This window comes from Lactuca sativa, chromosome 8, assembly GCF_002870075.4.
Source record: "Lactuca sativa cultivar Salinas chromosome 8, Lsat_Salinas_v11, whole genome shotgun sequence".
Lineage (NCBI taxonomy): Eukaryota > Viridiplantae > Streptophyta > Magnoliopsida > Asterales > Asteraceae > Lactuca > Lactuca sativa.
Window position 1 is genome coordinate 77,515,623 of NC_056630.2, and position 14,261 is coordinate 77,529,883.

Below are 14,261 nucleotides of genomic sequence, written 5' to 3' on the forward strand. Positions count from 1 at the left end.
AGAACAATATGCAGAGGAGTAAGATGTTGGTGATTTTAGTTTCACCATATCATTTTATGTAACTTGAATTATCATGTGAGCTAAGGGGGTTCTTAATTTGTTTTCTAATATGTGTACGGGTTAGTACGGAGTGCACGGATGTATAAGATCAACTTAGTAGCCGGTTCGACGACTAGTCGGGGGTCTAGAGGCAGCGCCTTGGGTCCGAGGTTTCCAAAGGGGCAACATCCCTTTGGCGGGGTCTAGGGGCAGCGCCCCTAGCGGGGTCCAAGGGGCATAGCCCTTGGCTGGTGTCCCGCTAGTGTGATATTTCGATTCTTGAGAGTGATTATGGTAAAACTAACGAAACTCGTTAGTTTTGGTAACCCTAAATCCTCATTAAAATCCGGATTACCCAAACTTCCTTCCAAAGGAATCCATAGCGGCCCAACCCTAATGAAACCCTAATATCGTTTATTATATAAACGACTCTTCTTTTAAGAAAAATGGGACAATCTTAAGCTCTCGTTTTCATCATACTTTCAAAAATCCTCTAGCATACTGGCTTACGATTTCTGTGCCTAGAATCGTAAGTGTCCACTATGATTATCCTAGGATGAATTTCTTGTAACCCAGACATAGGGTAGAAATATCAGTTCGGAAAGTGATATTACGATCCAAGTTGATATCCAGATCTCCACCGTAAACCCTAAATTTCCCACCATTCAAACTGATATTTACTATTCTTGGAGATGGGTGACTCAATCCGCGAGATGACCACCAAGTTTGCAAAGCTGGAGAAGTTCGAAGGCGTCGACTTCAGGAGCTGGAAGAAGAAGATGCACTTCATGCTAACAACTCTGAAAGCAGCATAGGTGCTGGTACTCCAAGACCAGCAGAGCCAGAGGAAGGTGTTGTTGAGACTATTGAAGAGATAAGAAGGAGACAGAAGTGGGACAATAATGACTACATCTGCAAAGGTCACATTCTTAACGGTATGTATGATGCTTTATTTGATATCCATAGTGAAGCCTTGTGTGCCAAGGAGTTGTGGGGCACCCTTGAGTTGAAGTATATCACCGAGGATGCTTCTAGCAAGAAGTTTCTAGTAAGTAACTTTAACAATTATAAGATGGACGACTCAAGGTCTGTTACTGAACAATTCAATGAACTCCTTGACATATACAGTTACTTTAAACTGCACCATATGAATATGGATGAGTCCATTGTTGTGTCAACCATCATTGACAAACTGCATCCATCCTGGAAAGACTTCAAACACAACTTGAAACTGATGGGTTTATACAAACAATCCTATGTGTGCATGCAACCCTAGAGTTGGATCTATGTTTTCATTATTAGTTATACAACTTTATGAACACAAAAAGAAACATGGCATGCTACTATTATTTTCGAAATCCATATAAAAGAATAGAATACATACCTTTTGTTGTTATATAGTAATAACAACTAGTTCCTTGAATTTCCTTAGCTCTTAAAAGCAAGTACCACAATTATAGTACGTCTAATGGCTCACAAACACACTAGGTGAAAGGATGAATATTGTTGAGAGGAGAAAAGGGTATCTTGCCCTAGATTTTGTCCCATTTAGGGTTTCCCAAAGCTTCGACGAAATCTTAGTGCCTTAGGGTGCTATTTATACTTAAGGCTAACTAGGGTTTCCAAGTGTAAACCCTAATCCCTTAGCTTAGGGCCTAAGCAAGTCCATGGACTCCTTTCTTTAAGCCCTTGGACGAAAACTCCTAGATCCTTCTAGTATTTTCGTTCAAGCCTTAATAAAGGTGATCCAATGGCCCAAAGCCTCAACTATTGAATAATTACAAAATGGCCCCTACACTTTCAGTCAGTTCCTTTAATCCCAAAATTAATTCCTAATTAATTTCTGATTAAATACTAATTAATAATATGATTCCAAATTAATATATTAATCATATAATATATTAAAAAATCATATTTATACCCCAATTTATTATTCTTAACAATAAACCAGCCTCTCTCCTCAACAATCATCCTGTCTAGTCACCGGTGTGAAGGCAACCCAAAAGTACCATGCACCATCGGGTCAAGTACATACCAAAATAGTTATAGACTTAGACACTAATCCAACATTCTCCCACTTGGATAAGTCTAATAACTATTCTGCGTATGACTTCAGATCCTGGTCTGCAATCGTAGCTTTCAAAAGTCGTTGTCAACTCTGATCTTATCAGAAGCATGTCCTTTAGATAAGGGATCATATATTCCTCCATTCTAGATATCGTATAGACTGAGACATGGATTTAAACCATTCTCTCTATATTGTTCCCTGATTTATGACAACTGATAACAAACTACAATTGAACACATCAAATTAGTCTCAGTTTGGCCAAGCGCTTACGTGCCATCACTAAATCATCGAGGGGCCCATAGATATCGCTTTCATCCTACTTTGGATAAAATGAACGGATAAACTTTGATTCAATGCTTGCTTGCACTCACTTACCGAATCACACACAACAATATGTTTTATAACACCAAGTTACTGGTGCGTTTACATATTATCAATGTGTATCCGACTCGCAAGATACAACTCACACATCTCGGTTTCAAGAATATAAGATGTTATCGTCTCACCAATCACTCATGATACAATTCATGAAGTGATCCAAGTGAGCGTGGGTTTAATCCAATGCTCAAATTATATTCATAAGCACTCATGAACGTTGCAGCAAACATTTGCTTATGTCTAATACACTTTAGACAATCCACACACACCAATTCACGACAGTCTTCATTCATACCTACTTCCAACATATGAACCATTGTGGTCCGTTCGAATAATTTAAATATTCTGAAATAATTAATTATTCAGGAAGTCAAAACATGCAAAGTGAAACACAAGAATAATACTAATCTCATATGGCCCCAAACTTTGGGTATAAATAAAAACATTTTATTTAATAACCATATTGATTACTCATTATTTGTTGTTTCGGGTAATCAACTTCTTTCTTGAATTATTACTACACTTGTCCCATGCTCTCAGCATGCACACAATGTTTACTTATGGTCCTTACTTTGTGAAACAGATCAAATGAACACGTTTCCAATCATAGTCATTTCACAACTCCCAATCCTTATAACAAATGTAAGAATATCAAATTCTTGCCACTTATAGAATATGCTAGATTCTAACATTTTATGCAATGATCCTTTCGTAAAGTCATATCTTAAAATCATCAAGACTTGGCCAATCTCTATGATGTCTCTCACTCAAAGTACATTCCTTTGAACATCCTTCTTGCATAAAAGTTTGTAATCTAGACATAGATTCTCAATATTCAGCTCCCAATATGGAAACATTTCCATATTTTCCATATGACAACTCATTCTTAATAGAATCTTATCTATTTATAATAATGTCGATATGGTCCATCCAATACCATACTTCCAACTACTCACAAGCGACCAATCCTCAGCGAGCTTTGGATCGTCATTTGATAGTTGTTTAATTATCTTAGTCAAAACGGATTATTGTCCTTTTCCCCTCTTAATGCGCTAGACATTTGGAAACTTTTAGAATGGTCAAATATTATATCATTTGCAATCGATCCTATACCCGAAGCGTATGAGACACGATGCATAATGTCTTACATAAAGATACGATACTTTATTAATCTGCTGCCATAATATCTTATGTGTCACGTTCTTATAATTCGAATTATGAAGAGGGATGCCATAATCATAATCGAAATTTTGAGAACGCACTATGTATCGTTGACTAAATTTATTAACATTCCACAATCTAAGCCTTTAGATTTGAAATGAAGCATAATATTCTCTCCCTTAATTATAGCAAAACAACTATTCAACCCTTACGACTTTGCAAAGTATAACTCTTGTTTTCTATAATTAATATTGCTAACTTGCAATACTTGCCTTAATAATCATACAATCACAACATTTATGCTCCCACTATCATGATGATTATTATCATATAAGCATAACACTTATGCTCCCACTAGCTTTGACGTGTATTCAGAAACCAACTTAACTTCCAGAAAAACAATACCTATTGAATTTCTTAAGTTCATATTTCTAATACCTAATGATTTGATAATCCTTTATCTAAGCTTCTTAATCTTATACACCTTTGCCTTAGATAGCTCATATGTGTGTCTAAACAATTCATACTAATTGCCAAATCTCACAATTCGAATCATGGAAAGGGATACCGTAACCATAATCGAATTTAAGAATGCAATTTTCACAATCACTATCTTCTTAAAATCTCTCTTAATGAAAGCATTTCCTCACAATCATTTTCATGAAGGAGGGAATCTTATGACACTTAGATTTTAATGGTGTATATGTTCCTATCCATGTGAATTTGTCAAAACCAAAGTTTGCGCAAATCCAAACTCATATGAACCGAACTTTCTCAATCTTGATTTCTTGCCTTATGGTAACACGAGTGCCCACCATGTCTTCCAAGTAGTTAAGCAGCTCACCCTTTCCTATCAATGTACTTTTCATCGATCAAGGTGCTTGCCTTTTATGCGTTCAATTGAGAACTCATAGAACTCACATGCATAATTAACTCAATTGGAATGGCATAGAAACAAAATAATGTCAACACGATAGGTTATAAACCTCAAATTGTGTGCTAGTGATGATCGATAAGGTTTATTCTTGATTTGTTCTTGAGACCTTTCAAGACCATTGAGACTCCCACTGACTCCTTGACATATAAGATTCTCTTGTCAATAAACATTTCTCGACAAAACAAATATTCAAGAGTTAGTGTAGCTTTTATCAAGACAAAACACTTCACAAAATTGGTCCTAGTTGGTCTTTGTCTTCTACAAGACATCACAACTTTCCAATTTCAAATGGGCAATAATAAGAAAACCTTTTCAAATTCCACATTTGATGAATGTTATAAACCTTCTTAAGACTTGTCACTCAATGTCACAATCTTAACTCTAAGACTTGTTTTTGGAACGAAGAATGATTGACTTCTTGATTTAACCATTTCTTCAATTCTTGATTCCTCTTCTCAGACATACAATTGTACTAAGATTCATTTAGAGGATCAATTGAGATACGGTTCTTAATCATAAAGACCTATCATAAAACATAATAAAATGTACTCTCCCTTCTTCTTAGAATAGAGAAACTTTTATCTTTCTGCCTACTTGATTCTTCTTATCCGTTCTGCTATTGATTGAAACTCTTTCAATTAATTCAGAATTACACTTAATCTTATAAGTATAATCATATTTACTAAACCTTTAGTAAACCATGACGAATATCTTTGTCACTCTTGTGGTGGACTTGATCAACACACAACTTTGTGTACTTGATCTCATAGTCCTTCACTTGACACTTTGTCAATGAATTAGTCTAATTTCCAAATATGAAATTTCTCATTAATCATGCAACCAAGTTGCATGATTCCAAGTTTCTGTCCAATTGAAACTTGGGCGATGAGAAACTCTCCCTATTTGGTAAATTCTTGACATTTCCACAAATAACATAATCCATTATTGCTAATAACTGAAACATTCAAACATCAATTTTTCATACACGCCATTGCAAGGATAAATAAATAGTATAAAATCAAAATTTATTTTATTGCGGAAAAATTTGTCCTTACAATGCAATTCAATTGAAAACTATGTTAATACATATTTCATAGCAATCTATTCTAACTCCAAGTAGTAGCTCAAAATTCTAATCTTCAAGCAATGCAATCGAAATCCATTTCTTCACGATTAGATTCAGCTCGCGTCTTCCCTTAAGCTTCCTCTCTTTTCTTCAATTCTATAAAACATCAAAATGTAATCTTATCATATCATGTATTAAGAATCTAGAATAAGAACTTAAAAGAGTTAGTTAATGGATTTCTAACTATACTAAAAATTCACAAAACTATCAAAAAAACATATACATAGGACAATTCACTTGCAATAACATACTATGAAATGCTAAGGTGCAACCTTAAGATGCATCGTAAATAAGTTTTATAACATAAATCATATTTATATCACAATTGTCTAACATATTCACATAATACTTGCACTTGCATCAAAAATCATTTGGCTACAAATATAAATTATGAAAACCAACTATACAGCCTTACAAATGGCAAATGTACAACTTGAAGATGCATCAGAAAATCTGTTTACTACAAATATAATGCATGAAAACCAAATATACAGCCTCACAATGCACGATTTATGCATCATGTACTTGTACAATCACATATCTGCAATATACTAACAATACCAAGGCTACCAACGCATCAAAACCACAATGCTACTTATGAAATGCTCTAAATATCGGATATAACTTATACATCTACGAAAATCAGAAAGGCAACACCTTCGATTTATGTTTTTTTTTTCGCACTTTTTATGAATAAGTCGTAAACAAACATACCCTAAACATGATAAATGATGATTATAACACCAAAATAGTAAAGATCTTACCATGTTTTCAGGAGAGTACATACGATCGTCTATAGCTTCCTCTGAGAGACTTGAGAGAGTTTCCCAAACAAAAGTGAAGAAAATTGAGGGTTCTAAAAAAAATTTAGGAATTTATATTCTTAAAAAGAGAAAATTGCAGATGGTCGCAGATGGACAGGGTTAATCTACGAACATACAACTTACAATGCACGCCTATGCTTTAAGCGCTTATACATTCGCAGATGAGAAGACAAAATCGCAGATTACCCTAATCCATCTGCGATTTTAGTGGCTATCTTACATACTTATAAAGCTTGCATTTTCCCTTGAATCTCATGCATTTGAAACCCCCCACAATAATTTGCTAAAACCTCATGCATTTGAAACCCCCAAACCTTTTCACCTTCTTAATAATTAATCACACATAATCAATGGTAATTCATATGAGATAATAATTTGCTAAAACGTCATGCATTTGTATGGTATTAGAACATGTTTGAGTTTTTGGGTTTTAGACTTTAGTAAATGGGTAATCCGTTTGATACGTTGGATTTGAACCTATCTTATTTGAATTACCCAAACTCTTATTTTCCTTATTCAAATGTTACATCAATGCCAAACAAAAGATAAATTAATAATATATGCTCATGCATGTTTTGTACAAGCCCCAATCAAAATACAAAATATCATGATCATACAATTAAGTGTGTCTTTTATTCCATTTTTGGCTTTATAACAAAAGTTTGTTTACGTGGCGAAGAAAGAAAACTTGAAGATGAATATTTAGGTTGGATGTTTATATAAGATTTGTTTTAAATATATAATAAGCAACGATTATAAATAATAAAATCAAATTACATGGATATGTCATATTATCCATGCAAGTCTTTTTTGAAATGCAAATTGTCTATCTTATCACTTTATTATTTAGTGTATGTTTCAAATTTTAATAATAATATTAAGTGTTTCTTAAAAGTCTTATTTAACTTATTATTAATAATAAGTGGTTTAAAATTAATGAATAACAAATTTAAATGATAATAACATCAAATTATAAACTACATTTAGCTATAAATAAATTGTATTTTAAATGAACATCATTATTGAAATTAAAAAATGATCGCATAAGTAAAAATATAATTAATCAATACTAATAATTGTTAAAAATAATACTAAATAGATAATTATATTTAATTATATTAATAAGGAATGTGGGTTGATGTCAATTAATATTATTGTTCAAAATAATTATATATATATATATATATATATATATATATATATATATATATATATATAGTGTAAAAATATTATCTCAAAGTTAATGTCAATAACATAACCATTTTAAACATATATCTTTTAATATTTTAACAATATATTTTTAATCTTCGCTGCGCAACGCACGAGAATTCGTCTAGTTTCTATAATTATAAGTTATTTTTAGCTATTTTCTGCAAAGGGATTAGAAAATTTGTTATATTTGTAATTCAAAACCACCGATTAATTTTAACATAGTCCGTTTTAGCAATCTCTAAATATTATTAAAAGAGGATCTTTAATTCACCAATGAAGCAATCAAGGCCCTTGATTGTATTTCAATCATAGGATTTTCACCATTAGATCAAATTGATGACATCATCTTCTCAAAATAGAATTCAAACATCTAATTGTAGAATCTTTAAATTTACCAATTACATTTTAAACACAATTACATTAAATTATGGAATCCTTAATTATAGAATCTACTCATATTTAATTATAGAATCTATTCATACTTTCGAAAATATATTTCACAATTCAAGCATAATTACATTTAATTGTAGAATCTTTAAATTCAGCAATTATGTTATCAATTAAAGCATATCATTCTATTTATATATGAGACATCGGTTTCTCCATAAATCTGGCCAAAAACATGAATAACCGCCTCCTCTATTTTTCTCTTAAACCAGAATTCCCTAATCCTCTTCTTCTTCATGTCAATGGTTGTACTTCAATTGATGTTTTGTGTGTTCATAACAGAATGTAGCACCATAAGGTGGTTCCTTTTTCTCATGGATTCTTAGAATTTGCGTATTGCCTCTTCCTTGCATCTCCAATTATCACACCTATGTTTTGGCTTCACACAAATCTCTACAAACTAAAGCAAGCATCTCCTTCAAGACATCTTTTGACGATCTATGTCATCATTAACCCTAATTAATATTGTTAATAATTTAATTCCATTATTTATAGTTTTTGGCTTCAAAATTTAAACCTGATTAGTTTTTTCTTTAAAAAAAACTCATTAAATAAGCATATCAATAATTATGTTATCTTTAATATATATTAAAACAAAAATCTTATGATATCATCTGAAACAATCTAGGTCATTGATTGCATTTCAATCTTATGTTTTCCACCCTTAGATCAAATTGGTGACATCATCTTCTCTATATGGAATGTATTTAATTCTAATAAAAGCTTTCCAATTGTCAAACAAAATTAACTTAAATCCATTGAAATCGAATGTATTTAATTTTAATAAATTTCCCCTATTTTAAATCTTGAATTTTCGGTTATAAAGGTTTTAAAATAATCAACTTTAAAAACATATTACTGAAAACCATTTCAATTAAGACATTAAATATCAACTATTAATATAAATCTGTTTATATTAGCAAACCATTAATATAAGAGAAAATGACAAAAATAGCCAATTACACTAATTGCATTACAAAAATAGCCAAAAAAAAATCGGGATTACATATTTAGCCACCCATTTCGCAGATGAGAAGGCCCCATCTGCGAAATGGGCATCTCATCTGCGAAAGTACAAGTGCCTGAAGCACAACTGTGCTTCAGGCACTTGTACTTTCGCAGATGAGATGCCCATTTCGCAGATGGGGCCTTCTCATCTGCGAAATGGGTGATTTTTAGGTATAAAAACGTTTTTTTTTTTTTTTTTTTTTTTTTTTTTTCATTTTCACCATTCTCTACACAAAAACTCTCTCTAACTTTGGGCTTCTCTCGGAATTTTGGCTAGTTTTTGAAGAAAATGGAAGATTATGTCAACAATCCCGCAAATATGGTTAGATTTTAACTCTTATAATGTTTAAAGTTATTTTTTTTTATCAATTGTTGTATTATTTAGTGTTAAAAAAGGGTAATTTTGTTGTGTTTGATTGATAGTTTTAGTATATTTTTAGTATACTTGAAGTTTAAATGCAAGTAGAGACAAGTAGAGACTGCGTAGATAATGTTTACAATTTGTTATTTTTGTAGTTTTTTTAGTTGTTGTATAACCTGAAATCTTGTAAATTTTTATCCTATAATTGTTTATATAAACTGCAAAATAGTTGTTTGTTTGTATATATATTTGTCGTATAACATTTGTATAAGTTGAAAATTTGTCGTATATATATTGTTAGAAATTGTTTTTATTTGTCGTATAAGTTGAAAATTTTGTATAAAGTAGTCGTATAACTTGCAAAATTGTTAGTTTGGTTGTCGTTTTATTTTTAAATTTTTTTGTTTATATGGTTATATAATGTTAGTTTTAATTAGAAAGATAAAAATTGTTTATATATTTGTCGTTTAAGTTGAAAATTTGTTTAAGTTGAAAATATGTTTAAGTTGAAAATATTTATGTAATTATGTATGATATTGTTTTCTATCGTAAATATATTTGTTGTATAACTTGGAAAATTGTTTATATATGTGTATGTTATTGTTTTTTATCGGGGAAATATATATATTAGTAATTAAGAAAGTATTTGCAGTTCGTAATCATATATTTAAAAAAAATATATTTTTTAGTTATCTAATTTGTTTTTGTGTTTTTTTTTGCAGCATGATTTTAGTTTAATGAATACGAAAGCCTTTGCGAACCTAAAAGGCTCTGGCGGTAACATATGGGAAGTCTTTGAAGTTTTAGATGATGCCCGACGTGCTATTTTCAGAAATACCGTCTTAGGCTATTTTATTGATGTCCCTCGTTTACAAGGGGACGCTTTATTGTTTCATAAAATGTTCCTTCATCAGATCCGGCCGGACCCTGTTTTATCTCCAGATGGAATAAAACGTTTATATTTTCGAGTAGGCAATACCAAAATGGTTTATGGGCCGGAAGAGTTTTGTTTGATTACCGGCTTCAATTTTGGGGAGTATCCAAAAAACATTGGGAGAAAAGGGTCGGAAAAATTAATAAGCAGTAAAAAAAGATGTTTACTGCGTGAACGGCTATTTCCGGACCATACTAATAGTTCGGTGAAAATCGGTGACCTGAAAAGTTTAATTTTAAATCAAACATTCCTAGCACTTGACAACCTTGATGCAGTTAGAGTATGTTTGATATACATTTTGTGTGAAGGTTTTTTGGGCAAAGAAGTTAACGATCGGGTGCCACAAGATTGGTTTTTTTTGGCTGAGAATTTGGATCTCTGGAATAGGTATATTTTCTTTACGTTAAAAGTTCTATTTTATTAAAGTTATAATTTATATAATAATCAATTTTTTTTTTTTGTTTTGTTAGCTTCTCTTGGGGTAGCTATCTATGGGATTTTACTTTTGTTGACCTTGAGGATACGCGGAATAAGATACATCATTATTTATCACTTCCTCAGCGTGGTCAAACTTTAAAGTATTCCGTCTCAGGATTTACGGCTCCAATTAGGGTATAAAAATTTTCTTATATTTAAATTGTTTTATTGTTATATTTTTTATTTTAATTTTAACTTTTATTACTGCTATTGTACAAAATTGTAGATATGGATATATGAGATGATTCCGGCTGTTCGTGCATGTGGATTTGCATTGAGAAAAAATAAAGACTTGCCTCGGATGAAAAGATGGAGCGGAACAAAAAAATTGAAATGGGTTGACGTGAACAAGATTTGGTCAAAGATGCAGGTTTAAAAATATTTCGTTTATTATTAATAAAGTTGATTATTATAGTTTTATATGCATTTTTAATATGTTTAATTTTTTAGGAGGGGCTACCACCAAGACAAAACATGTTACCGGGTGATGGTGAGATGACATCTTTTTATTATATGTCATTTCAAGAGTATGTATATGGTGAAGGGAAAGCAGTTCCATCCCCAGTACGGGACCATTTTAGGAGACAAGACGAATCTTCGTCTAGTATGTCGTCCAGTGGTCGCTCTCATGGTAGAGGTCGGGGCAGTGGGAAACACAAGCTAGACGAGTTGTTGAAACGGGTACATGCACTGGAGCAACATGTGTTTATGAATCAACAAAAACCTATAGAGGTTTTTTTTGAAGAAGTGAATAATGAACAATTTTGGAACGACATTATTTTTGAGGAACCGACAGTGTCACAAAGAAATTATGATGAACAGGTTAGTTATACGCTACATTATTTATTAAATTTTATTAACATATATGAATACCTGTGTTCATATTTTATATTTGAAAATATAGGTTGTGCAAGATGAAGTGATGAATAAAAACAATACAACTCAAAATGTTTTTGGTGATACTCAAGACGACAAGGTTGTTATAGATGTTACCTTTACGATTTTTTTTTTAATAATTACTTTTTAATAAAGTGTATTTTGTTATTAAGTAAAAAGTTATATTTTTAATGTAGGTGTTGGAGGAGAGTACTCAGTATGCGGGGAACAAATTTGATGATGATGTGTGTGATGTAAACGATTATAGTGAAGTTAAAGAGGTTATTATATAGTTACATTAATATTAATATTTTGTTTATTTAGATATTATTGCTTATTAAATTATGTGTATTTCGTTATTAAGTATAAAGTATTATCTTTAATGTAGGAGTAGGAGGAGAGGAATGACAATGCAGGGAACAAATTTGATGATGATGTGCCGGATGATGACGAACTTATAATAATGGGAAATGTAGATTATTTTCATGATGATGATGATGACAAAGAAGTTACACCCGATAAACCTAGGAGTCGAAAACCATCACAATTTTTATGCACTCCTTACACCGAGGTATTCGTTTTATTTATAAACTGTTGATTTTATGTTTATGTGAATTATCTGAAAGATATACATTTAAACATTTGAATATTGTTTTTAGTTGCACACGACACCGAAACAAAAAAGAAGAACAAAAAAGAAGGTTGGTATGAAATCAACAAGCCCCGTTCCTCCTCCAGTTTTTGGTGTTGCTCATGACTTCTCCAGGTTGCGCCTGCAACCTTACGTAGCAGGCGGTGAGGATGTCATCCAAAATTATGTATTGCATTCATACGATGTGCAGCATCGTTTGTTTAATTTCGTGTTAGATAGAGATTTTTGGAGCTCATTGTTTGGGCATACACACGACGGATGGTTGGAGTCAGCGGTAAATAAATTGTTAATTAATTCTTTTAAAAGTTAATTGTTTTTTAGTCAATAACAAAAGTATCATGTGTGCAGCATATAACCATTTGGTACCGACTTTTGATGGAGAGACGGTTTGAGAGCGACCGACATACAATAATGCCTCCAAATTTTTTTGTTTCTCATGCTTTGGAAGAAGCACAGGACTGGAGGGTGTTTATGGCTGGTATTGCTACATACCCCAACTTCATGGTTGCTTGGTGGGATGTTGATACGGTAAACTTAATAGTTTATATTGAAAATAATATCGTTTTTTTGTTATGTTTTTGTATTGTGATGTTTTTGTATTGTGATGTAAATAAACATAATTTTATTTTCTGATCCTTATACAGGTCTTATTGCCGATTCATTCATCCCCTAATCATTGGCTATTTGGGGAACTACGATTAGCGTCAATGGAAGTGCATATTTATGACAGTCTTGGTAGAGGTGCTTATGAAAAATTCCAATCCGAAGGAATCTTTTCCAAATTTGAACGTCGGGTGGCAAATTATTTGGACAAGATTAAGTATTGGACGCGGAGGAACATCCCAAGGATTCCATTGAATATGCAATTCATTTATGAAGAAAACGTTCCCCAACAAAGTAGTCATTTGGGAGATTGAGGTGTTTTTCTTTGTATGTTTATGGAGCAATTGGTTTCAGGTCAACCAATACGTGTTCTTATTGACCCAAAGAACGCAGCTTTAGAGTTCCGTCTCCGGATGGCAAAAATTATTTGGGGGTCTAGTCTTGCTCCTCTGTAGTTGGATTATATAAATGTATATACAAATTAATGTTGGATTTCATTATTAGTTTATCTTTAGTGTTTACTCAACGGATGACAAAAAATATAACGTTACGACAATTACAACAATTTAATGACCTACTAATTACTTATCAATAAATTCAACATAAGAACGACCACAACATTTGTTTTAACGTTACAAATACAACAATTTATTGACCTAACAACTTCAAAACCATAAAAACAATATTGAAAAGCTTACAACTTGTAAACAAGAACTGCCAAGAACAACACCCAACTACAAACCAGCGCTATCTTTAACTTCTTATTTTCTGATTGAAAGAGCTTATTAGAGTTAGCTACTTTAGCTATTACCATAGAAGATTGGTCCTTCTCTTCATCAACCCAACTGATAAACCCGCATTTTGGTCCCTGTTAAATTTAATATCCACAGTAAGAAAATAAATTTGTGTCATGTAAACACGAGGGTTTAAATTTGAATGACGGTAAGAACATGATACCAAATACGGGCAAGCGTAGAACAATCTTCCTGGGTTTTTAGCTGTACCCGAAATCCTAACGATACGTTCTCCTCCACAATTGCAGTATGCCATTAGCCTTCTTATTCTTTTAAATCGGAGTTACTTTCTCAGTTAAATTTTTTCATAATGAGTGACACCCATTTATAGAATAAATCATATTACGGACAATTCTTTTTTACT